General features: G+C 35.4%; 1 long non-coding RNA gene across 1 annotated transcript; it reads left to right on the plus strand.

Moving 5' to 3' along the window:
• Window positions 1-10,335: 10,335 nt before the first annotated feature.
• On the plus strand, window positions 10,336-26,900 carry LOC122428880. Its single transcript, XR_006265840.1, has 3 exons — window positions 10,336-10,408; window positions 21,313-21,316; window positions 26,771-26,900. It is a non-coding gene; the product is annotated as an uncharacterized LOC122428880 (long non-coding RNA).
• Window positions 26,901-27,620: the final 720 nt, after the last annotated feature.

Below are 27,620 nucleotides of genomic sequence, written 5' to 3' on the forward strand. Positions count from 1 at the left end.
TCAAATCAAAGAAGCTTGGTAGTCTGACGAAGCCCTCATACTATTTTCTTCTTACATATATATACATATATGTGTGTGAAAAGATATGCATGTAATATCTAACACCTTAACCATTTTTAAGTGTACAGTTCTGTGGAGTTAAGTATATTTACATGGTTATAAAACAGACTTTCAGAAACTTTTCATGTAGAAATGAAAATGTATACCTATTAAACAATGACTTCTCCTTTCCCCCTCCCCCAGTCCTAGTAATCATTAATTTTCTTTCTCTCTATGAATTTTACTATGTTTTATATCTCATGTAAGTTGAATCATACTGTATTAGTCCTTTTGTGACTGTCTTATTTCAATTAGCATAATGTCCTCAAGGTTCATCCATGTAGTAGCCTATAAAAATATCTCCTTCCTTTATAAGGCATCATAGTTTTCCAGAGTATATATGTAGACCACATTTATTTGTCCATTCACCCATTAGTGGATATTTGTGTTGCTTTTACTTCTTGGCTATTGTGAAAAGTGATGCTATGAATATGGGTGTGCAGATATCTCTTTGATGTTCTGATTTCAACTCTTTTGAATATATGCCCAGAAGTGGAATTGCTGAATCGTATAGTGGTTCTATTTTTAATTTTTTGAGGAATTGCCATACTGTTTCCCAAGCAGTTGCACTATTTTATAGTCCTTTCTCAAATGCACAAAGGTTTTACCTTTTCTATATCCCAGCTCACAATTGTTACTTGTTTTCTTAATAGCAATCACCCTAATGGGTGTGAGGTGACATCTCATTGTAGTATTTATTTGCACTTTGCAATGATAATAATACTGACCATTTGTCATATACTTCCCATCCATTTGGATATCATCTTTAGAAAATTTTCTACTCAAGTCCTTGGTCCATTTTTTGTCTGATTACTTAACTTTTTTCTGTTGAACTGTAGGTGTTATTTATATATTCTGAATATTAACCCTTTATCAGATACATGATTTTCAACCATTTCATCCTATTTCATAGGTTGCCTTTTCACTCTGTTGATTGTATATCTGGTGAACAAAAGGTTTTAAGTTTGATAAACACCCATTTTGGTGCCTGTGTACTCACTATAATTTATAATTTTATAAAATAAAATACTTAGGATTACAAACAACCCAATTATATTGAAACATACTAATCAAAATGTTAAAATTACTAAAAATGCTTTTATATATGTATGCAGGTTGATTCATAAAATAATTCTAGTGGCAGGATGAATAATATGAAATATAGCAATATTAAAATAATTATTATAGTCAAACTGTTATGATAATAAATCATAACAGTAATAAATATTATAAAGATGAATTAATATAAGCACATATATAAATATTACACTATAGGATAATGTAGATATAAGTAATAAAATGATTAAAATATTCATAACTGTACATATGTTTCAAAGTTATCTGAAGGAACAATGAGTCTTCATAAATATATGAAAAGCAGTAAAGTGAAAGTGTTAGTCATTTAGTCATGTCCAACTCTTTGCTACCCACTGGACTGTATCCCACCAGTCTCCTCTCTCAATGGAATTCTCCAAGCAAGAATATCAGAGTGAGTAACCGTTTCCTTCTCCAGGGGATTTTCCTGACCCAGAAATCAAACCCAGGTCTCCTGCATTGCCGGTGGATTCTTTATATATGACTATATATACCATTTTAATTATTGACAAATTATAGGCACTCCAATACTACTTCCATTTTATATAACTATTTAAGATTTGCTACATTTCAGTTAGCCTTAAAACTATTCATATTTTAAGAGCTTTACTAATATTCTTTTTCTCATAGACTTTGATAATAAGAAACATGAAGGTTTAAGACCATTCAGAATGAAATATTTGCACAATAGGCATACATAAATACTTAGCCTAGAAAATCCACTTATTGACAATTAAAAATAAGTTCTTGCAAGGAAAATATTGATAGGGGAGATATTTATTCATGTGTCTCATTCCTTGAAAACTGATTCAGCCAGAGAGCAAAGAAAAATGCTGAATGAAATCACAGTTTTCATGGTTTATGAAACAGGGAAAATGAAATGAATTAAACACAAAGCTCCAGGAGCTGCTTCTATTGAATAAGCAACAGGGATTCTTCAGTTGGTCAGTTGCCCTAATGAATGCAGTCTGTTAATTAAATCAAGGCCCTAACAAACTGACTTTTATAATGAAAAAAATGGTTGACAGGCAGTAAGAAATGTGTGTGAATATGTCTTTAAAAGCTTACGATACAAAAGAACAATGTTGTCAAAGGAACTTTTTTAAAAAATTTAACTTGAAAGAATAATTGAATTATGAGTAGACAAGTAAAGAAGTCAGTTTAATTGCTCTTGACCTACTTTTAGCAATTGCTTTGTTGATATTCTCTGTAACTCTTAGAAATTTCTCTCCATTTCATGGATTATTTTTTTTTCTTGAAATAATAACTGCCTACACAGGAATTCCTTGGAAAGAAAGTTATGACCGATCTAGACAGCATATTAAAAAGCAGAGATATTACTTTGCCAACAAAAGTCTGTCTAGTCAAGGCCATGGTTTTTCCAGTAGTCATGTAGGGATGTGAAAGTTGGATTATAAAGAAAGCTGAGTGCCAAACAATTGATGCTTTTGAACTGTGGTATTGGAGAAGACTCTTGAGAGTCCCTTGGACTGCAAGGAGATCCAACCAGTTCATCCTAAAGGAAATAGTCCTGAGTGGTAATTGGAAGGACAGATGCTGAAGCTGAAACTCCAATACTTTGGCCGTCTGATGCGAAGAACTGACTCATTTGAAAAGACCTTGATGCTGGGAAAGACTGAAGGTGAGAGGAGAAGGGGATGACAAAGGATGAGATGGTTGGATGGCATCACCAACTCGATGGACATGGGTTTGAGTAAATTCCAGGAGTTGCTGATGGACAGGGAGGCCTGGCATGCTACAGTCTATGGGGTCACAAATAGTCGGACACGATTTAGCAACTGAACTGAACTGAACTGAAATGAACTGACACAGGCATATCACTGGCATTTTATACTACTGTGCCAGCCAGATAATTAGATGGATGGCTATCTTGGGAAGAGTGGTGGCATAATTTTGTGAGTGAGTCACCTCTCTTTGCCTGAGGACCAAACTCTGAGACAACGGACAGCAATTAGCATTCAGCAGTGAAAGTGGGCAGGAGATAGGTGCAGCGGATCTGTGAAGGTGCTCTGGGTAGGATGGAAGACATTCTTACATTCCCTCTTTTAAAAAACCCATATTAATTTGTTTGTCAATAACAATTTTTGACTGTTTCTGTGAAAAGCAATGAAAGGAAAATTTGCGTGATCAATTGTAATCTCTGCTGCTTCATTTGGTCCTGAGTCTATATCAGGTATACATCACCCTTCTTATTTTCCAAAAGTTTAGATTTCCTTTCCATGCACCTAACCCTTCTGCTGAAATCACTACAGAGTCACTAGATGGTGACTTTCCTGATGGGATAAACAGACTGGAACCATATCTTTAATGGGTCTCAGCTTCTTATACCCTAAAGACCCTGAAAAATTCTGTCTTTGGATAAAATCTCTTCAGCTAAATGGGTCATAGGAAACTGAGAGCTACCATCCTGGCCCACTTGGGCATGCCTTCCTGCTAGTAAGTTACTAATCAATTATAGCAAGATTGAACTATAGAATTAACTTGAAATGTGTGTTATAAAACTGAAATATAAGCAAAGATTGTAATATATACTTGAAGAACAAAATATATGATGTAAAACTATAATTTTCAGCTTGTAATCTGGACTAAAACTACATATTATATTTGTTCATTCTCAGAAAAAGTTTTGGAAGAAAGAAGAAATCTATTGGATTTCTTCCTTTCTCTCTCTCTTTTTTTTTTTAAACTGGTGTAGAAATTAACAGAAATGACAGTGCGTCAGAGACAGCCTGGCATTTCAAAACACAGTAATTTAGCAATGTTTTTAAACTGAATGTAAATAATAGGAGATTTCTAACTAGGACAGTGAATTTGTAAAACACTATTAAAAAAAAAAGAAAAAAAAGTTATAACAAATTTGTTTCACAATAGAAACCTAAAGAAAAATTTTTAAGTTATGATAAAAAGTTAAACAAATCATGTCAGATATTTAGCAACTTCAGAGAAGACATCCAACCATCACATATTGAAAGTTTAACACCCTGGTATTTTAAACAGTTATTAGAAGAGAAAATGCATGTTTCTTTACATAAAGCAACTCACCAATGTGAAGAAAAAAAAAGGACTATCAAAAGATGCTTCCCCTTCATGGATCACAGCCTTGTGCTGGTGAAAGGGTTTCTGTAACTCAGTGAAGCTATGAGCTATGCCATGCAGCTCCACCCAAGATGAACAGATCATAATGGAGAGTTCTGACAAAATGTGGTCGACCGGAGGAGGGAATTGCAAACTATGCCAGTGTTCTTGCCACAAGAACTGTATGAACAATATGAAAAGGCAAAAATAAATGACACTGGGAGATGAGCACCCCAGGTTGGTAGGTGTCCAATAAGCTACTGGGGAAGAGCAGAGGGCAATTACTAAGAGCTCCAGAAAGATTGAATTGGGCCAAAACAGAAATGGCTCTCAGCTGTGGATGTGTCTGGGGGTGAAAGTAAAGTCCAATGTAGGAAAAGAACAATATTACATAGAATCTGGAATGCTAGGTCCATGAGTCATGGAGAATTTATTGTGGTCAAGGAAGAGAAGGCAAGAGTGAACATCAACATTTTAGGAATCAGTGCACTAAAATGGACCGGAAAGGGAGAATTTAATTCAGATGATGATATTATTTGATACTGTGGTCACGAATGCCTTAGAAGAAATAGAGTAGCCCTCATAGTCAAAAAATACAATCTGAAATTCACTACCTGTGTGTAATCTCAAAAAACAGAGAATGATTTCAGCTTATTTCCAAGGCAAATGATTCAACACCAGAGTAATCCAACACCAGTGTAACCCAACCACTAATGCTGAAGAAGTTGAAGTCAAATGATTCTGTGAAGACTTACAAGACCTCCTAGAACTAATACCGAGCAGTGATGTCCTTTCCATCATAGGGGATTGGAATGTAAAGAGAGGAAGTCAAGTGATACAAAGAATAGCAGGCAAGCTTGGACTTGGAGTACAAAGTGAAGCAGGACACAGGCTAACAGAGTTTTGTTAATAGAATACACTAGTCATAGCAAACACCCTCTTTCACAACACAAGAGACTATTCTACACATGAACATGACCAGATGGTTAATACATAATCAGACTGATATTCTTTGCAGCTGAAGATGGAGAGCTTCTATACAGTACAGCAAAAACAAGACCTGGAGCTGACTATTGTTCAGATCATCAACTCCTCAGTGCAAAAACAGGCTTATATTGAAGAAAGTAGGGAAGACCACTAGGCCATTCAGATATAACCTAATTCAAATTCCTCACGATTATATAGTAGAGGTGGCAAATAGATCCAAGGGATTAGATCTGGTAGACAGAGGGACCGAGGCTTGTAAAATTGTACAGGAGGCAGTGACAAAAACCATCCCCAATAAAGAGAAGTGCAATAAAACAAAGTGGTTTTTGAAGAGGCCTTACAAATAGCTGAGAAAATAAGAAAAATGAAAGGAAAAGGTCAAAGGGAAAAATATACCCAACTTAAGGCAGAGTTTCAGAAAACAGCAAGGAGAGATAAGAAAGCCCTCTTAAGTGAACATTGCTAAGATATAGAGGAAAATACTAGAAAGAGAAAGACTAGAGATTGCTTCAAGAAAGTTGGAGATATCAAGGGACCATTTTGTTTAAGGATGGACATGATAAAGGACAGAAACATTATGGACCCAAAAGAAGAAGATGTTAAGAAGAGGTGGCAAGAATACACAAACTAAGTACACAGGAAAGGACTTAATATTGAGGATAACCATGATGCTGTGTCTCTCACCTAGAGCCAAACATTTCTTGACTGTGAAGTCAAGTGGGACTTAGGAAGCATTACTATTAATACAGAGAAAGCTAGTGGAGGTGATTGAGTTCCTTGAGCTAATTAAAATCCTAAAATATGATACTGTTAAAGTGCTGCACTCAATACATCAGTAAATTTGGACAACTCAGCAATGGCCATAGGACTGGAAAAGTTCAGTTTTCTTTCCAATCACAAAGGAGGGCAATGCCTAAGAATGCTCAAACTACAGTACAGTTGTGCTCATCTCACATGCTAGCAAGGTTATGCTCAAAATCCTTCAAGCTAGCTTCAACAGTTTGTGAACCAAAGACTTCCAGATATACAGACTGGGTTTAGAAAAGGCAGAGGAACCAGAGATCAAATTGCCAAAATTTCCGGATCTTACCGAAAGTAAGGGAATTCCAGAAAAACATCAACTTCTGTTTCATTGACCACGCTGAAGCCTTTGACTGCGTGGATCACAACAAACTGTGAAACATTCTTAAACAGATGGGAATACCAGACCACCTTACCTGTCTCCTGAGAAACCTGTAAGTGAGCCAAGAAGCAAAAGTTACAACCTGACATGGAACAATGGACTGTTCAAAATTGAGAAAGGAGTACAGCAAGGCTGTGTATTGTCACCCTGCTTATTTAACTTATATTCAGAGTACATCATGGGAAATGTTGGGCAGGATGGATCACAAGCTGGAATCAAGATTGTCAGGAGAAATATCAACAATCTCAAATATGCTGATGACACCACCCTTATGGCAGAAAGCAAAGAGGAAATAAAGAGCCTCTTGATAAAAGTGAAAGAGGAGAGTGAAAAAGTTGGCTTAAAACTAAATTTTCAGAAAATGAAGATCATGGCATCTGGTCCCATCACTTCATGACAAACAAAAGGGTAAGATGTGAAAACAGTGACAGGTTTTATTTCCTTGGACTGCAAAGTCACTGTGTATGATAACTGCAGTCATGAAATTTAAAGATGCTTTCTCCTTGGAAGAAAACCTATGACAAACCTGGACAGCATATTAAAAAGCAGATACCTCACATTGTTGAAGTTCCATATGACAAAGTACATAGTCAAAGCTATGATTTTTCCAGTAGTCATGTACATATGTGAGAGTTGGACCATTAAGTAGACTGAGCACCAAACAATTGATGCTTTTGAGTTGTGGTACTGCAGAAGCCTCTTGAGAGACATTTGGACTGCAAGGAGATCAGACCATTCAATCCTAAAGGAAATCAACTCTGAATATTCATTGGAAAGACTGATGCTGGTCTCCAATATTTTGGCCACCTGATGCGATGACTAACTCATTGGAAAGACTCTGATGCTGAGAAAGATTGAAGTCAAAAGGAGAAGGAGGTGGCAGAGGATGAGATGGTTAAATAGCATCACTGACTCAATGGACATGAGTTTTAGCAAACTCAGGGAAATAGTGAAGAACAGGGAAGCCTGTGGCGTCCATGCAGTCCTTGGGGTCACCAAGAGTCAGATACAACTTAGCCACTGAAAAACAACAGTTAAAAGATGTCTCAAAAAGAAGTAAATATAAAGTATAGATGTTATTAATAATATTAACATAAGCAGAATCCAAATAACAAGGCATGAACTATAGCAAATAGGACACGTTTATAATAATGAATAGTTCAAAAGTGAATAAAGCTACAGCTCCTAACTCTTGAGTAAGTATACATGATATATGAAAATGAAGCTTATTTGAAACACCAGGAAAAATAGAAGGAAAAAGTCTTATCTTTCTCACTCTGTTGGATCAAGAAGGTACATGAAATATTAATGAGAGTTTTATTTTGAGTATAAAATATTAGTTTACATATTTCTAAAAGTTCCTAAGATGGGCATCATTGCAAATTTTATAACAGTGTGCCATGTTTGTCTAAAAGCGGAGTGAAATCAATGGTATATAATTGAAGTTTTAAAATTGATAAATAGCAAATTTAGTAAGCATTTTTAATACTTGGGAAACTGATTTGACTACTATGACAGGGAAAATTATATATGGCTGAAATTAAATGGAAGTTTATTGTTTCCTCATGTAATATTTTGATCATAAAACATCTTGGGATGATAGGACATTCCTATGATATTAAGGGACCTGAGTCAGTCTATTTGGTTTTTCTACTTTTCCTAAAATACAGTTTTCTTTTTGATTGAGATGATTTTTCTTTTTCTCAATCATTTCATATAGACTTTAAAGATAATGAGAAATGTTGAAAAGGGAGAAATAGATATCCACAAAGTTCTAAAAATAAATTTTATAAGAAAATTTTGATTTATATTTTTAAAATGTATATTAACTTAATTGAGGGGCATAAAGAACATTTTCATGTCAAAATAGAACAGTTTCAAAAGCACCTACTCATTCTTTTTTAATATATATCTGTTGGTCAACTATGTATACTTTCTTTGGAGAATTGTCTATTTAAGTCCTTAGCTCTTTTTAAAAAATCAGATTATGAGGGGATTTTTTTTTTAATTTTAGGAGTTTCTTTTTATATATTTTGAAGATTAATCTCTTATCATATATATTGTTTGCAAATATTTTCTCTTCTTTTGTAGATTTCCCATTCACTATGTTGACTGTATCCTCTGTTGTGCAGAAACTTTTTAGTTTGATGTAGCCCCATGTGTATTTTTGCTTCTGTTGCCTGAGATTTTGGTTACATCCATAAAATTTCTATTTCACTAATCGTTAGGGAAATATAAATCAAAACCACAATATGATATCACCTCTCACCAATCAGAATGACTATTATTTTTAAATATATTTTTAATTGGAGGATAATTGTTTTAAAATGCTGCATTGGATTCTGCTGTAAAACAGCATGAATCAGCTATAAGTAAACATACATCACTTCCCTCTTGAGCCTCCCTCCCACCCTCTCATCCTGCCCCTCTCGGTCATCACACACCATCTAGTTGAGCTCCCTCTTGCTATACAGCAACTTCCCACTAGCTAGCCATTTCACTCTGGTAGTGTGTATATATTGGTGCTACCCACTCAATTTATCCCGCTCTCTCCTTCCCCAGCTGTATCAAATTCATTCTCTATATCCGAGTCTCTATTCCTGTCCTGCAAATAGGTTATTATTAGAAAAACAAAAGGCAAGTTTTGGCAAGATTGGAACACTTACATACTGTTGAGGAGAATACATAATTATCCAACTGCAATGGAAAACAGTGTGGAGGTGACTAAAAAATTTAATAGCAGAGCTTCCATATGATCCAGCAGTACCTCTTTCAGGTTTTATTCAGAAGAATTGAAATTAGGATCTCAGAGAGATATTAGCATTCCTATATTAATTGTACCACTAGTCATGGTAGCTAAGATGTAGAAACAATGTCCATTGACACATGAATGGATAAAGAAAATGTGGTATATAAAAGTGTCATATATTGGAATAATATTTACCCCTAAAAAGAAGGAAATTATGTCATATGAAACACCATGAATTAACTTTGAAGACAATATGCTAAATGAAATAAGCTAGCCACAGAAAGACAGATACTGCATAATTTCACTTATACGAGGCACCTAATAGTCAAATTCTCAGAATCTAACAGTTGAATCAATAGGCTAATCAAAATCTAATCAAAAAGTTTCAGTTAAGCAAGATGAATAAATGCTAGAGATTGATTGTAAAATAGCATATCTATAGCCAACAATATTGCATTGCACAATTAAAATTTTCATAAAAATTAGATCTGATAAGTATTCTTACCAAAATAAAATAAGAAACATCTATTCAGTGTGACAGAAATGGAATTTTCTCTGAATTCTTATAAATGCTCACAAGCTGCCATTTTTTTCTTGTGATGGGAAAAATAACATTGCTCTAAGTGGTAACTCAAATATTTATCATTTAAAATAATAATTCTTAAGTAAATATTGATTTGCATTCCTCATCTTAGAATATTGGAGGCAAATGTGAATTTGTCAGACGTTGAGGATGTAAAGTCATCCATGCTTTTTTCTAAAATGTCCATTGGTCTCTTGAATAGTGGACCATACAAAACATATTCATATTTTTGCCATAAAATCTGTGACAATTCATGTGAAATTAAATTAATGACTTGTGATCATTTCATTGTTATCAAATTATACCAAAGTCTATTTGCTTATTGAAACTGTTGTTCAGTCACTCAGTTGTGTCCAACTCTTTGCAACTCCATTAACTGCAGCATGCCAGGATTCTCCAACTCATGTCCATTTAGTTGGTGATGCTATATAATATCTCATTCTCTGTTGCCCGCTTTTCCTCCTACCCTCAATCTTTCCTGGCATCAGGGTCTTTCCCAATGAGTCAGCTCTTCTGTATCTTGTGGTCAAAGAAATAGAGCTTCAGCTTCAGCATCAGTCCTTCCAATGAATATTAAGGATTGATTTCCTTTAGGATTAACTGGTTTGATCTTCTTGTTGTGAAAGGGACTCTCAGGAGTCTTCTCCAGCATCGTTGTTAAAAACCATCAGTTCTTCAGTGTTCAGCCTTCCTTATGGTCCAACTATCACATCGATATGTGACTACTGGAAAAACCAACCATAGCTTTGACTGTATGGACCTTTGTCGACAAAGTGATGTCTCTGCTTTAAGAAACAGTAGGCACAGAATTGTGAACCTGGACCAAGTCTATCAGTTTTTCTCCAGTATTTCCTTTTATTTTCTGCTGCATTAATCTAATTTCCTGGGAAACTTGTAGTCATTTCCGCTTTGAGGGGACAATTGAGGTGCCAACACATTGTTTACCCTACTTTGGCCTTTGCTACAAATAATTTTCATCCTAACTGAATAAGAACTGTATGATATATCAAGGAAAATAAATTGGGAAGTACTTGCAACCCCAGCTACTTGTTAGTTAATCACCAAATGGTCAGAAATCAAACCCTCACTATTTTAAGCATGACCACAAACATTTTTATAGAACAGTGATTTTTTTTTTTTTAGGTTAACTATTTAACATTAACTAAACATTCTATAAGTGACAGTAAAATGAGAATGTGTATAACACCTACTTTTTGCCGGAACATATAATATTTGTTTTATAAATAACAATTTAATAGACATGACTATTTCACTAACGTTCTCATTTTTTTTAAAGCAAGGAAGTCAGCTCACAGAACTTAAGTGCATCCCAAAGATAACATGACTATTAAACATATTTTGATATTCCCTTTCTATGTTATTTTATATTTTTAGTATGAAATTGACACTTAATCACTGCTATTTTTAAAGTAGGCAACCAACAAGAACCTACTGTATAGCAGGGGGAACTCTGTTCATTATTCTATAATAACCTACAAGGGAAAATAATTTGAAAAATAGTAGATAAATGTATAAGTGAATCAGTTTGCTGTATACATGAAGCTAACACATTTTTAATCACTTATACTGTAATATAAAGTTAAAATTAAAAAAATATTTCAAAAATCTTTAAAGTTTATGTGGTATCTACTACTACTTGTGTTTTCTATATTATAGGAAATTTGCATACTCAGTCTTAAATTTAATGAAGTCTTAAGTTATGTCAAACTCCTTGCACTTTTCCATTATGTTTGCTCCTCTTGTTCTTGTAAAAATAAAAGGTGCTAGGTGCTCAGCTGCTTCAGTCATCTCGGACTCTTTGGGACCCCATGGACTGTAGTCCACCAGGCTCCTCTGTCCATGGGATTTCCCAGACAAGAATACTGGAGTGGGTTTCCATTTCCTCCTCCAGGGGATCTTCCAACCCACAGATTGATCCCATGTCTCCTGTGGCTGCTGCATTGGTGGGTGGATTTTATACTGCTGAGCCACCAGGGAAGCCCGGTAAAAATAAAAGAATAAAAACAACCCTTATAAAAAAATCCTTTATAAAACCATATAAAAACAAACCTTATAAAAATACCTTTTACAAGAAAAAATAAAAGAAACCCTATTAAGAAAGAAGACATTATTTCTGTTATTTTCTATACCATGATTTTAAAATGGTCTACTCTTTTTTGGTTTGTTCACTGCTTTAAATATTTAAATCATGTCTTTTCCTTTAAGAAATATCTGAAAAAATGTCAGTTGTGGTTATTTACTGATTTTTAAGATAAGAAATGCTCATCAATTGCATTTTAAGGTAATAATTGCATTTTTAAAATATATTTTCAGTATGAACCACTGAAAATTATTTTCATTAATAATCAAGGGAACAGCTAATAAGAATAGATCCCACCTCACCCAGTAATGTATTTTGGAATTCAACAGAAGAGGTGGAGAAGTAGAGAAAATTACATGATTCCTCAGCTAATAACCATTTTTCTAAATATGAACAATGATGGCTTAGAATGTTCTTTTTTAAAAGCATAGCAGCTGCAACTTTATTGCTTCCTTTGAATTTAATGTGCAGCTTGTAATATGATGTGATGCTCTATGTTATTTTTTTTTTTATTCTTATTTTCAAGGAGCTAAAGATTCTGGCATTAAAACAAAGATGAAATTTTTGGTTTTTTGTCAGTTAAACATTCTTTTCATAAAATATACTTCAGGAGAAAAAAAAATCGGAGAAAGAACCACATCTATTAAACTTAGGACAAGAGCAAAACACAGGACAAGTAGAGGGTCTAAAAACTACCTCAGTCTTACCCTATGAAACAATGTCACAGACAGAACATTTTGTACTACACACACAAAACTTCTTAGATAGGTGTCAACCAGAACGTTAACAACTGGGATATGAAGAATGTCTTAGTAGAGTATTTCTTTCAACTGGGATTTTGAGCAACAACAAGAAGAAAAAGAACAAAAGTCCTGTGATGTCTATTTCTTACCCCATGCCAACTCTTCTTTGTCTGTGCTGATAAGAATGTATCTCTAATACACCCACTACCCTCTCTCCCCACCCTGGATCCTCTTTTTCTCCAAGGGAGCTCTGAAAGGTGGAGCTGTCAGAATAAGCAACTGTGACTTCAACTTCCTCAAGTTTTAACTGGTAGGGGTAGGAGTCTTCTCATCTTTCAAACTGGGCAAATCCAGGCTATGGTTAGCAAAGCACTAGGTGAATTTCCAGAGTGTCTGGAAAACGACTGATGAGTCTTTTTGTGTCTATGGTACTTTAATGAGCTCCCACAGAGAACCCCATTTTCTTGTTTTTGTTTAGAATTCCTATAGGGATAGGTCAATTATAAGTTAGTTCTACTCATTAAAGGAGCAATAAAGTCTCATTTTTCTTTTGGCAAGCTAGATTTTAGTGAATTTCAAAAAAACTACTTCTAAATGGCACTAAAATTTTTTGTACAATGAGAATATTGTGGAATATAGAAAAATAACACTAGTAATATGTCTATGAAGAATATTTAAAATAAAGAAAAAAGGGGATAACAACTGATACTTTTTGTTTAGTATGATATTTCATAACAAGAGAGAGATAGTGACTTTTTTTCTTTATATCATCATATTTTAGATATAATGAAACCCTAGTAAGTTCAGTCAAGCACATTTAAATGATGCCCACAAGCAATATGGTCTGATAGTCAAGCACATGGTTTCTGGAATTCAACTCTATATTAAAATACTAATTCTACTGTTAGAAGACCCACTGAATGAAACTGCCTACCCTGGTTAGCCCCAGTAATAACCACTTGCATGAATTATCTAACAATAAGAGGTCCTGGTAAGGACACAGAACAAGCTACCACTTGTTATTTGGGAAAGATCAAAAGGAAACAGGAGACTCCAGTCCATATGTCCTACTAACCTCCCAGAATCCTTTGCTCCAGAATTCATCTTGGCTGAGAGATGTGTGCACCACCAGAAAGGACCCTGAGTCAGACTTTGGGTCAAGAAAGGTGACTGGCCAGAGACAACCTGGAAACTAACCCCATTACCACAAAATCTGAGATGGCAAGCCATATGGCAGAGCAGTTCTCCTGAGTTTCCTTAGACTCCTACTCCCCTTCCCAATAAAGTCTCTTGCCTTGTTGACATGTGTCTTCTCAGACAATTCATTTCCAAATGTTAGACAAGAGCCCACTCTTGGCCCTGGAAGGAGTCCCCTTTCCTGAAGCACTACTATATCCTAGCTGGGTGACCTTGGACAAATTAAAAATAAAGAGCTATTAAACTGAAAAATCAGCCATCTGTACCATTTTAGGCACTCTATCATGCAAGAAGATATTGACACCAAAACCACAGTATATTCATTATTAAAACATTACATTTCAGAATCTATCCTGGAGGTGAAGTCTCTGTGGGGAACTTAGGTCTGGAGGGTAAAGCCCTAATGAAAGGGATTATATTTTTTATGAGAAGAAACATAAGAGGGATTCTATCTTACCTTCCCTCTTCCCCTGTATATGTATATGGCAAGAAGGCAGTCATTTGACAGCCAAAAAGAGGGTTCTCACCAGAAGCTGATCATTCGTATACCCCAATCTTGGACTTCCCAGCCTCCAGAACTGTGAAAAACAAATTTATGTTGCTTAAACCACATGCTTTAAGCCACCTAGTCCACTTTATTTATTTTACCAACTCTAGCTGACCAATACAATTAGCCATTTCCAGATTAAGAGCATTTTCTGGAACCGGTCTGCCAGAGTTTCTGTCTTGGTTCTACTGCTTATTGGCTTTGTTGTTTGCTTGATTTTTGGCTTGCTTGTTTTAATAGCTCATGTTCTACTTATCTTAGCCTATGAAAAGTCTGGGAACATAAATCAATGCTATTTCTTGCAAAGATTTGTGATTTCTTTTAGCAGGGCCAGGGAAAAATTCTAGATCCAGGGCCATCCTGGGTCCCTTCCTTGTTCTTTGACTTAGTTCAGAAAATAATCCTCATTGTTTGCTGGTGGTTTAAAATTCATTGACTTAAATATTGGCACAGGACCTCAGGGTATATGAACCCTTTGCTATTGTTTCTTCTTCCTCTTCAGATTTTAGTCTGTAGCCTTTTTCTCTAATCTCTGAAATGTCTCATTAGCTTTGTTGGTAATGCTATCTACACACACACACAAACACATTTTATACAAGTTTCGTTTTAGAGCATGGAAAACTCACCCCTCATAGTGTCAAAATTTTACCTATTTTACCTAATGTTAATGCATTTGACCATAATATTATGCAGAAATAATGAAGCTTTTTGTACAAGTTTACATATTCTGTCTTCACATCCACTTTTTTCTTATTTTCTTTAGTAAAGTTTAAATCATTCCTATTACTTACATTTTAAAATTTATTTCAGGTATTAATTGCTGAATTAATAAGGGCGGAAGCTTATGATGGAGTGGGAGAGTGAAATATTAAGAAAAATTTAGCAGTCCTATGGGTTTCCCAGGTGGCACTAGTGGTAAAGAACACTCCTGCTAATGCAGGAGATGAAGGTTTGATCCCTGGGTCCAGAAGATCCCCTGGAAGAGGGCATGGCAATCCACTCCAGTATTCTTGCCTGGAGAATTCCATGGACAGTGGAGACTGGGGGGCTACAAACAGTGATATAAGGGAGAGACATAAATCTAAATTAAACTGATTATAATACTTTCTTATATAACTTTTTTTAAAATATATTTTGAAAAGTTTATAGATTTGAGCAAGTTTATTGGAAGTGTTTTCCAGCAGCTTAACTTTTTAATTAATATATGTATTTTTTGAAGATGTATGATATTGCACCCTTAATAGACTATATGTTTATATATGGGAACTAAAAATTCATGTAATTTGTATTATTGCTACATTTGTTTTATTGCAATAGTCTGGAATATTTGTTTTATTGCAATAGTCTGGAACCAAACATGCAGTATCTCTGAGGTATACCTTTATTTACCGGTCCTGATCTCCTCAGGGCCAGATGAAGGAACCCCCAGGGCAGCAACAGGTGGCTCAGTTGTAAAGAATCAGCCTGCCAGTGCAGGAGATGGGGCTTCCATCCCTGGGTCAGGATGATCCTCTGGAGAAGGAAATGGAAACCTTCTCCATTATTCTTGCCTGGGAAATCCCATGGACAGAGGAGTCTGGTGGGCTATAGTCCATGCAGTCACAAAGAGTCGGACACAATTTAGTGGCTAAACAGCAAAGCAAATCCTAAACTTGCTTACCCTTTCTTGCCTATTCCTTTCTGTGGAAACCACTGAAACGTTCTAACATATACTTTCCCTCAGCTCTACCACCAACTTCCCTGTGTGGTCCTGTGTGACATGGCAGGCCTCTGAATCTTGGGAACAGACTTCTCTTTCAATGGTAGCCTTTCCCTAATCTATTGATGTAGGTACCTTTTTTTTTTTTTTTTATTCCTATAGAATATCTATTGTTGTTGTTCAGTAGCTAAGTTGTGTCCAACTCTGTGAGACTCCATGGACTGCAGCACACCAGGCTTCTCTGTCCTCCACTATCTCCCAGTGTTTGCTCAAATTCATGCACATTGAGATGGTGATGCTGTCTAACCACCTCATGCTCTGCCACTGTCCCCTTCTCCTCTTGCCCTCAATCTTTCCCATCATCAGGGTCCTTTCCAATGAGTTGGCTCTTTGCATCAGGTGGCCAAACTATTGGAGTTTCAGCTTCAGCATCAGTCCTTTCAAAGAATATTCAGGGTTGATTTCCTTTAGGATTGACTCGTTTGATTTCCTTGCTGTCCAAAGAATTCTCAAGAGTCTTCTCCAGCAACACAATTTGAAAGTATCAGTTCTTCAGTGCTCAGTCTTCTTTATGGTCCAACTCTCACATCTGTACATGACTTCTGGAAAAACCATAGCTTTGACTATATGGACCTTTGTCGGCAAAATGATGTCTCTGCTTTTTAACACTCTGCCTAGGTTTGTCACAGGTTTTCTTCCAAAGAGCCAGCAACTTTTAATTTCATGACTGCAGTTACTATCCACAGTGACTTTGGAGTCCAATAAAATAAAATGTGTCACTGCTTTCAATTTTCCCTTTTTCTATTTGCCAAGAGGTGATGGGACCAGATTCCATAATGTTAGTTTTTTGTAATATTGAGCTTCAAGCCAGCTTTTTCACTCTCCTTTTATCCTCATTCAGAGGCTCTTTAGCTCCTCTTCACTTTCTGCCTTTAGAGTGGTAATGTTTGCATATCTGAGGTTGTTGACACTTCTCCTGACAATCTTAATTCCAGTTTGTGGCTCATCTAGCCAGACATTAGTATCATGTTCTCTGCAAAATATATGAGTTAAGTAAGCAGGATGCCAAAATGCAGGCTTGTACTCCTTTCCCAGTTTGGATCAGTTGTTCCATGTCTGGTTCTAACTGTTGCTTCTGGACCTGCATACAGGTTTCTCAGTAGACAGGTTAACATGGCCTGGTATTCCCATCGTTTTAAAATTTTTCCAGTTTGTTGCGATCTATACAATCAAAGGCTTTAGTGTGGTCAGTGAAGCAGATGTAGATTTTTTCTGGAATTCCCTTTCTTTCTCCATGATCCCAGGAGAGTTGGCAACCAACAGAGTCAGCTTTTCTGACTTGTCAGACAAATAAGGAACTGGCTAGTGGCAAGCCCAGGCCAAAGTGTATCCTGTGTTAGAGAATCTTCTTAAGCTACTCTACATTAAGACAACTCTAAATCGCTGTTCTTAATTGTTAAGTATGTTATATTTCATTTCCTTCGTTCTCATGAATGAAAATTGGGAAACTTTGGTATAAAAATATCTTTTCTTGAAAAGTAATTATGTTGAAATCATAAGCTTGTAAATGCTTGCCAAGTCCATTAATTTTATGTGAAATTTGGTAAAGATACACATTCAAAGTAAAGAAGATTTTGGAGATAGGATTTATACTTAAATGATTAGAGTTTAGTTACGTGGATGCATGGACACCGTTTTTATTTCAGATTCTTTTATTGAGTGAGTATAAAAATTATAAACTGAACAATGATATCTGTATCAAATCCATAGGACACTGAAATATTTCCTCACTCTCCTGAATTATTTTTATTTATATTTTGTTCTATTTTTTACTTCCCTGGGGATAATGCTATATATTGAATATGTACTTATTTATTTTGCTTTTGGGTATCTGAAAGAGCACATGAATACCAACCTTTTAAGGGGTGTAGTATATATTATACCCATTATGAATAATATTGCATATATTGAGTGAGTTTTAAAAATAATGTATTTTTTCTTTGAAATTGAACTACTGATTTAAGATGTCTAGAAAATAAGACTCAGAATCAACAACTACTCTTATTCTAGCATCTTCTTCTAAGTAAAATCTAATATATATCTTTTTTTAATCTGCACAGCAGAGCAGATGCTGTAGCCAATCTGTAGCCCTGATAAGAACATCAGTTTTCAGTTAAAATAGAGAAAATGCTGATAACCACTGATGCAAATTCATGTGCTTCAAAAGGCTGGATATTCTGACTGGAAAATTTATTTGCACAGCCTTATTTCCTTAAAACTGTATCTTCATCACTTTTATTTTAGATGTTTTCCTAATATAAAATATTACAATTGCATCATGTAAATTATAATATGAAAATGTACACTATCCAAAAGGAAGAAAATATATTACTGCCCTGCAAGTATCAAAAGAGTAGTTGAATTGAATATTTTCCTGGAAATATTTCTGATTAAAGAAGATCAAATGAGAAGTCATCCTTAAACATATGTATATATATATATTTAATTCTGGAAGGTACAAGATAATTTATATTAATCCCATTATTTAATCAGTAGAGATACAAAGCTAACACTTAAATGAATAGATCCAATTTTTAAAAACACTTATTAAAGTATTTGTTTTTGACCGTGTTGGGTCTTTGTTGCTGCACAGGCTTTTCTCTAGTTGTGGCAAGTGGGGTTTACTCTCTAGTTGCGGTGTGAAGAGTTCCCACTGTGGTGATTTCTCTTATTGCAGAGCACAGGCTCTAGGGCACCTGCTCACGGGCCATGGTTCCTGGGATCTAGAGCACAGGCTCAGTAGCTTTGGCCCAGGGCCTTGGGGCTTACTTGCTCCTTAGTACAGAGTCCTCTCAAATCAGAGATTGAACCTGTTTCTCCTGCATTGGCAGGCAGATTCTTCCCCAAATGAGTCACCAGGGAAGTCCTATTTTTTAAGGTGAAAGGTCAAAGATGTTTATCATGTGAATCCCTTAAGATATCAATGAAACTATGAATTACAACAAATTGATTATAAACTTACTAAATATTATGTCCAAGGGAATTTATTAAAATCAGAACTGAAACTCTACATTCACTAGTATATTTAAATAGGAAATACTAACAGTTGTATAATATATTTTCCAAGTTATAATTAACAAGCCTTCCATTTTGCTTCAGTATTAAATAGAAATGACCAAGACATAAATTAGCATAAAATTTAATTTCCTCTTTACTTCATTGACATGGAAGTTGATTCTTTGCCTTCTGACTGTGCATGCTCATGTTATTCTGCCAATGTGATTTTAGTTTGACCTCAAAATTATGTTCTCTTTTCAAGTGTCCACAACGAGCTTTATCCATTTCACAAAGAGGGTATAAATTGGCAGAGAATAACTTGTTCAAAGGTTCATAGGATGCATCGAACAATGAGGAACCATTTCTGTAAAAGCATTGCTTAAACCAGCTTACTCCACAACCATCAGAGGAAATTTCTTGCAAAATTTATTTCTTATCAAACAGGAAAAAAAAAAACTGTTCAATCTGTTATGAATCTTTTTAAATTGTCATAGTAGCTGAATCCATATCTAGGCCTTCTGAATTGGAATCATTTCCCCTATAATTTTCGTTTGCCAATTATTGATATATTGTGCTTTTGTGACATGATATGGTTTGATTTAACTATAATTAATGATACTTTTTTTACCTTCTAAAAGATGAAAAATACCCAGTTTGGATCAATTACTATAAAATCAATTTTGATGTCTATAGGCCCCTGACTGTTCTCTTTTGGATTATCTGAATTTATAATCATACTGATGTAGTTGTGTGTAGTTTACGACAACTTTCATGACAGTTTGTCTTTCTTTAGTTTGTGTCCCATTTGTTCTACAGCAAAGGCAAAATTTTTGTTCAAAGATATTTAGCTTATACTCATATACACATTTTTATCATATCAACCTAAATGCATTTGTGTTTCTATTCATAAAATAATGTCATTTAAAAAGCTGTCTCATAGTTTGGACATATTTTATATACTGTTTAAACAATACCTCTTTCTTTAGAGAACAGAATCAAGAAACGAATCTACAATGTAGCAGGTGTTTATCTGACTAACACCCATGGAGACTCTGACTGTGATTAGGAAAAATCCCTTCTACCACAAATCCCAACTTACAGGTTACCCTGACAATAGGTAATTTAAAATAACTTATCAGCAATCCTAAGATGCTCTTTAACTTCATAAAAGAGTAATTATTTGGGAAATACGAATACTATTTAAGATACTATTTTTTTAAATTATTTTTAATTGGAGGTAATTGCTTTAAATACTGGTTTCTGCCATGAATCAGCGTGAATCAGCCATAGGTATACATATGTCCCCTCCTTCTTGAACCTCCCTCCCACCTCCCACCCCATCCCACCCTTCAACATTGTCACAGAGCACCAGGTTTGCATTTCCTGAATATATAGCAAATTGCCCCTATCTATATTGCACATGGTTTAAAAACTTTTTCTTTGCTCTTTGTCTCATTAATTTCAATTGATAATATTTCTGGTTTGTCAAAAATATGTAATTATGTACTGAAAATGTTAGCAACGATTAATAATGCTTCTTTAAGCCTATGCAGCATGTTGATTTCTCTAGAGTACTTTCTCACACTGCAATTAATGATTTTTCTGTATTATTGGCAGATCTACATACATAATTATGCTCATTTAGCAGATGAAGTTTCAGAACCTCAAATAAGCTAAGGGACCTTGCCAAGATTTCCATGTGAGCAATTAGGTAAGCTGAAACAAAATATTCTAAATCATATATTTTTCTCCATTGACACCTGTAGCAATAATGTGAGGTGTCTGAAAAAATAAATAAATAAAATGCAAAATGCAAAAGATAGAAATGATATAAAAAATATGTATGGCACATGGAAGGCCTCATGATTTGTTTACTGAATACATTGATCTTACATACAATACTTTATTCCACTTGCCCTAAAAAGTTTCCTACTCTCTAGACCCATAGATTCTGCTCTTTCTTTTATCCAATTTTTGGCAGAAGCTCTTTCTGTTCTCTGATAGGTACTTTTCCCCTTTGGTGTGTGTGTGTTAATCACTCAGGCGTGTCTGACTCATCATGATGCCTGGACTATAGCCCACCAGGCTCCTCTGTCCATGGAATTCACCAGGCAAGAATACTGGAGTGGGTAGCCTTTTCTTTCTCCAGTGCATCTTCCTGATCCAAGGATCAAAGGCAGGTCTCCAACCAAAACTGCAGGCAGATTCTTTACCATCTGAGCCACAAGGGAGGCCCCTTTCCTCTTTTAAACTTTTCTATATTACTCCTATTCTTTAAAACTTATGTTTCATGTCTTTGGAAATTGTTTTATCACCTTTCTCAGTGTGGGATCATTGTCCTTCTCCTGTCTTCTTATGGCAGCTGAAATATATCTTGATTTTGCTGTCAAGCAAAAAAGTCACATGATTGGCAATCTTGCCAACTTGACTGCATCCCTCAGTTCAGTTCAGTTCAGTCGCTCAGTCATGTCTGACTCTTTGCGACCCCATGAATCACAGCACGCCAGGCCTCCCTGTCCATCACCAACTCCTGGAGTTGACTCAAACTCATGCCCATTGAGTTGGTGATGCCATCCAACCATCTCATCCTCTGTCATCCCCTTCTCCTCCTGCCTCCAATCCCTCCCAGCATCAGGATCTTTTCTAATGAGTCAACTCTTCGCATCAGGTGGCCAAAGTATTGGAGTTTCAGCCTCAGCATCAGTCCTTCCAATGAACACCCAGGACTGATCTCCTTTAGGATGGACTGGTTGGATCTCCTTGCAGTCCACGGGACTCTCAAGAGTTGTCTCCAACACCACAGTTCAAAAGCATCAATTCTTTCGCACTCAGCTTTCTTCACAGTCCAACTCTCACATCCATACATGACTACTGAAAAAACCATAGCCTTGAGGAGACAGACCTTTGTTGGCAAAGTAATGTCTCTGCTTTTTAATATGCTGTCTAGGTTGGTCATAGCTTTCCTTTCAAGCATCCCTTACTAATCTGCTAATAATTTGATAACAAGATCTGTGTTTAAAGAGTACTTCTTAATAGATTTCCAGGTCTTACTTGGTACATTGACAGGTCATAGCTTATTCAGAATGACAGAGTTACTGAAAATTAAAAGGGGACTTACATATTTTATTGTTGTTCAGTTGCTCAGTCATGTCCAACTCTGCAACCCCATGAACAGCAGCACGCCAGGCTTGCCTGTCCTTCACCATCTCCCCGAGCTTGCTCAAACTCGTGTTCAGAGTGACTGATGCCACCCGAACATCTCATCCTCTGTCATCCCCCTCTCCTCATGCCCTCAATCTTTGCCAACATCATGGCCTTTTCTAATGACTTGGGCTTTCTGGGTAGTTCAGCTGATAAAGAATCCTGCAATGCAGAAGACCCCATTTTGATTCCAGGTCAGGAGGACCCTCTGTAGAAGGGATAGGTTACCCACTTCAGTATTCTTGGGCTTCCCTGGTGGCTCAGATAGTAAAGAATATGCCTGCAATGTGGGAGACCTGGGTTCAATGTCTGGGTTGGGAAGATCCCATGGACAGAGGAACCCAGCAGGCTACAGTTCATGGGGTCACAAACAGTTTTGCTTATATACATTGATGTTTTTATTAGGATACTACCTTTGACTGTAAATAACCTGAAAGGTAAGTTAAAAGATACTCTATTGGCTTACATTTTTCCTCCTGAAGTCCTATATCAAATAAAGATTAGGGATTTCAGTAAAATAAAGGATAAACTATACCTTGTGAGCATTTTGAAATTACACATTAGGATTCCATTTGTTTTTCTCTTTGCCCTTATAAAAATTCTAGATCTTAAAGTTATTATTCCTAGATTCATTAAAAAAAAAAAAAAAGGAAAAGAAAGAGGGTGTGGAGAGGGTGTCGAGAAATGGGATCCTTCTTACACTGTTGGTGGGAATGCAAATTAGTACAGCCACTATGGAGAACAGTGTGGAGATTCCTTAAAAAACTGGAAATAGAACTGCCATATGACCTAGCAATCCCACTCCTGGGCATACACACCAAGGAAACCAGATCTGAAAGAGACACGTGCACCCCAATGTTCATCGCAGCACTGTTTATAATAGCCAGGACATGGAAGCAACCTAGATGCCCATCAGCAGATGAATGGATAAGGAAGCTCTGGTACATATACACCATGGAATATTACTCAGCCATTAAAAAGAATTCATTTGAATCAGTTCTAATGAGATGGATGAAACTAGAGCCCATTATACAGGGTGAAGTAAACCAGAAAGATAAAGACCAATACAGTATACTAACGCATATATATGGAATTTAAAAAGATGGTAATGATAGCCCTATATGCAAAACAGAAAAAGAGACACAGATGTACAGAACACACTTTTGGACTCTGTGGGAAAAGGCGAGGGTGGGATGTTCTGAGAGAATAGCACTGAAGCAAGTATACTATCAAGGGTGAAACAGATCACCAGTCCAGGTTGGATGCATGAGACAAGTGCTCAGGGCTGGTGCACTGGGAAGACCCAGAGGGATGGGATGGGAAGGGAGGTGGGAGGGGGGATCGAGATGGGGAATACGTGTAAATCCATGGCTGATTCACGTCAATGTACAGCAAAAACCACTACAATATTGTAAAACAATTAGCCTCCAACTAATAAAAATAAATGAAAAGAAAAAAAAGAAAGAAACATGGTGCCAATAATTAGATTTGAACATCAAATAAAAAATTTACATAATTGTTTTATGTTTAATTATACATAATTTGTGTTACAATGTATATTTGTTTTTACTTTTTTATGCATTTATATATATTAATATTAAAAGTGTTTTTCTTATAATGCAGTTTGGTATTGCAGTTTTTTCTTAATGAGACTTAAATGGGTTATTTATACTATTTATAAATAATTCAGTTACTAATATATTTAGGTTTAAGTCTATTATATTTTTATTTTTATATTAGTCCTTTATGCCCTTTATGATCTTTATGCCCTTTCTCTCTAGCATTTTTTTAAATTTTTCTTTGAATAAATAGAATAAAAGAATATACATATTTTTTAATAAATCTGCTTTTTCTCCTCTCTTGCCTTATTAGGTGTAACTCTTTATTTTGTTATTTCAGTGATTGTTTAAGGGTTCGCAGTATACATTTACCTTGTCACAATGCACCTTTAATTGGTATTATATGGCCTCCCATATAACATAAATACTTCATTTTTCCCCTTTATTCCTGATGAAGCTATTATCTTATGTTTTATCTATGTATACATATATTTTCATTGTTTTATTTTTATTTTAGTAGCTAATTACTTGAAAAAAGATTTAATAGGAAAATATTATATATATGATACATGCATATATGTTCATTATTTATGATTTTCAATGTTTATACTCTTCACTATAGATCTATATTCTTATAAATAAAAAGCTCTGTTTCCCCCTCATTTTGAGATGCCTCATATATAGTCAATTAGGCTAATTAGGTGTGTAACAGGAAGAGGCTCTGATTGAAATTATTGTTTCATGAGTAACAAGGCTACAGTTTATTCTGTATAACCAAAATAGAGCACATGATTTCAGGTCTTTGAACTATTTGAATAAAATAAGAAATGTTAAGAACTAGGCATTTATGTGCTTAAAAATAAATGTTATGGTCATAATTAACTTTATATATAATAATAACCATTTATATTTTTAAATGTTAGGATGATATGTTAGTTCCATCCAAAATTTTCTAAAAAGGATAAAGAGAGAAAAATGGAATTCCAAATGGTTTCTCATATGCTAAATATAAAGATAGACATAGACTTGTTGTAAGTGATAATTGATGCTGGAAGTAACTCAATCTTCTCAGAAACCTTAAATATGAGTTTAATCCTTGACTTAAACTTTGGTGTAAATTTAAGATAAAGAAATTAATGGTACACTCCCATATAAAATAGATAGCCAATGGGAACTTTCTGTATGACACAGGGAGCTCAAATCCAGAGTTCTGTGACAACATGGAGCGGTGGGATGGGGTGGGAGGTGGGAGAAAGTTTTAATAATTAAGGGACATGTGTATACTTATGTATGATTCATGTTGATGTATGGCAGAAACCAACACAATATTGTAAATCAGTTATCTTCCAATTAAAAATAAATTTTAAAAATGTATAAGACTTGCTCACAAATGTTAAAAAAAAAAGAAATCAGTGTTATCACAACAATATATTGGAATTACCTGTTTTGCATTTGTATATTTATTTCTTTGAGTTTTTATAATAGTTTTAACTAGTGAATTAATGTTTATGCTAGTTATTGGGTTTAGGGCTTTGAGGATATAAATATACACATTTTAAAATATAAATGAAAGAAAGAGGGAAAATTTAAATATTTTTCATAAACTTTAAAAAGTTTACTTGATTTTTTTCAACTCAATGATCACATTCTCTTTGTCTTGAACATAAAGTTGAGTAAATAAACAGTACATGGAAGATTAGACAAAATATAGTTTCTGTTGTATACAAAGGTCAAAACCAGGCAAAACTGTTGTATGTTGTTAAAAGTCAAAATAAAGTTTAGCCTTAGCTGGGAAGTGAGAAGCAGGTAAATTATGGAAGAGAGCAGAAGAAAGGTTTATGAACCCTGGTAATGTTCTGTTTCTTGATTTGTATACTGGAAAGGAGTATTTAATTCGTGAAAAAAAAATCACTAATAATGCATATCCTTTTCTAAATGTATGTCACACACTGTGACGGTTAATTTCATGTCAACTTAACAGGATGATAAGATACACAGATATGTGATTAAACATCACTCGTGGATGTATTTTAAGTGTGTTTATGAATTAAATTATTATTTGAATCAGCAGATTCATAAACCATTTTGTCATCTGAAAGTGGGAGAGCATCACCCAATCGAAACCAAGGGCCTGAACAATAATAAAACAAACAAAAACAAGAAAACAAACAAAAGTTGAGAAAGGAAAAATTTCCTTTCTCCCCAGTTGCTTGCAGTGGGAAAAAAAAAAAAAAAAAATCCTCTTTTTTCCTTACATATTCAGATCCAGGCTGGAATTTATATAATCAATATCTCTAGTTCTTGGTCCTTAAGACTTGAACTGAATTACACCACTGACATTCCTAGGATTCCAGCTTTCAGACAGCAGATGGTAAAATTTCTCAGCCTTCCTAACTGCATGAGCTTTTTCTTAATATAACTCTCTTTATATTTATATATATTTCCCAAGCGATCCTTTTTTTCTACAAGATTCTAATACATAAATACAAGTTTAAATTGTTCTTAATCAAAATACTGAGAAGCATTATAAGAGTGGGCTACCCAGGTAGCACTCAATTCAGTCCAGTTGCTCAATAGTGCCCGATTCTTTGTGACCCCATGGAGTACACCAGGCCAGGCTTCCCTGTCCAACACCAACTCCCAGAGCTTGATCAAACTCCTGTCCATTGAGTCAGTGATGCCAGCCAGCCATCTCATCCTCTGTCACCCCCTTCTCCTCCCACCTTCAATTTTCCCAGCATCAAGGTCTTTTCCAATGAGTCAGTCCTTAGTATCAAGTGGCCAGAGTATTGGAATGTCATTTTCGGCATCGCTTCTTTCAACAAAAGTTCAGGACTTATTTCCTTTAAGATTGACTGCTTTGATCTCCTTAAGTCCAAGGGTCTCTTTAAGAGTCTTCACCAAACACCACAATTCAAAAACATCATTTCTTTGGCATTCAGCTTACTTTATAGTCCAACTCTCACATCCATCCTTGCCTACTGGAAAAACTATAGCTTTGAGTAGATGGTTTGTATGTGAGAGTTGGACTATAAAGAAAGCAAAGTGCCAAAGAATTGATGCTTTTCAACTATGGTGTTGGAGAAGACTGTTGAGAGTCCCTTGGACTGCAAGGAGATCTAACCAGTCCATCCTAAAGATCAGTCCTGGGTGTTCATTGGAAGGACTGATGTTGAAGCTGAAACTCCAATACTTTGGCCACCTGATGTGAAGAGCTGATCATTTGAAAAGACCCTGATGCTGGGAAAGATTGAGGGCAGGAGGAGAAGGGGACAACAGAGAATGAGATGGTTAGATGGCATCACCAACTCAATGGACATGAGTTTGGGTAAACTCCGGGAGTTGGTAGTGGACAGGGAGGCCTGGGGTGCTGCAGTTCATGGGGTCGCAAAGAGTCAGCACAACTGAAACACTGAACTGAACTGAACTGACAAGATGGAACTTTGTTGGAAAAGTAATGTCTCTGCTTTTTAATATGCTGTCTAGGTTTGCCATAACTTTTCTTACAAGGAGCAAGCGTCTTTTAATTTCATGGCTGCAGTCAACATCTGCAGTGATTTTGGAGACTAAGAAAATAAAGTCTGTCACTGTTGCCATTGTTTCCCATCTATTTACCATGAAGTGATGGAACTAAATATCAAGATCTTCGTTTCTTGAATCTTGAGTTTTAAGACAACTTTTTAAGTCTCCTTTATCACCCTCGTGAAGAGTCTCTTTAGTTCCT

This window comes from Cervus canadensis, chromosome 27, assembly GCF_019320065.1.
Source record: "Cervus canadensis isolate Bull #8, Minnesota chromosome 27, ASM1932006v1, whole genome shotgun sequence".
In the NCBI taxonomy this organism is placed as follows: Eukaryota; Metazoa; Chordata; class Mammalia; order Artiodactyla; family Cervidae; genus Cervus; species Cervus canadensis.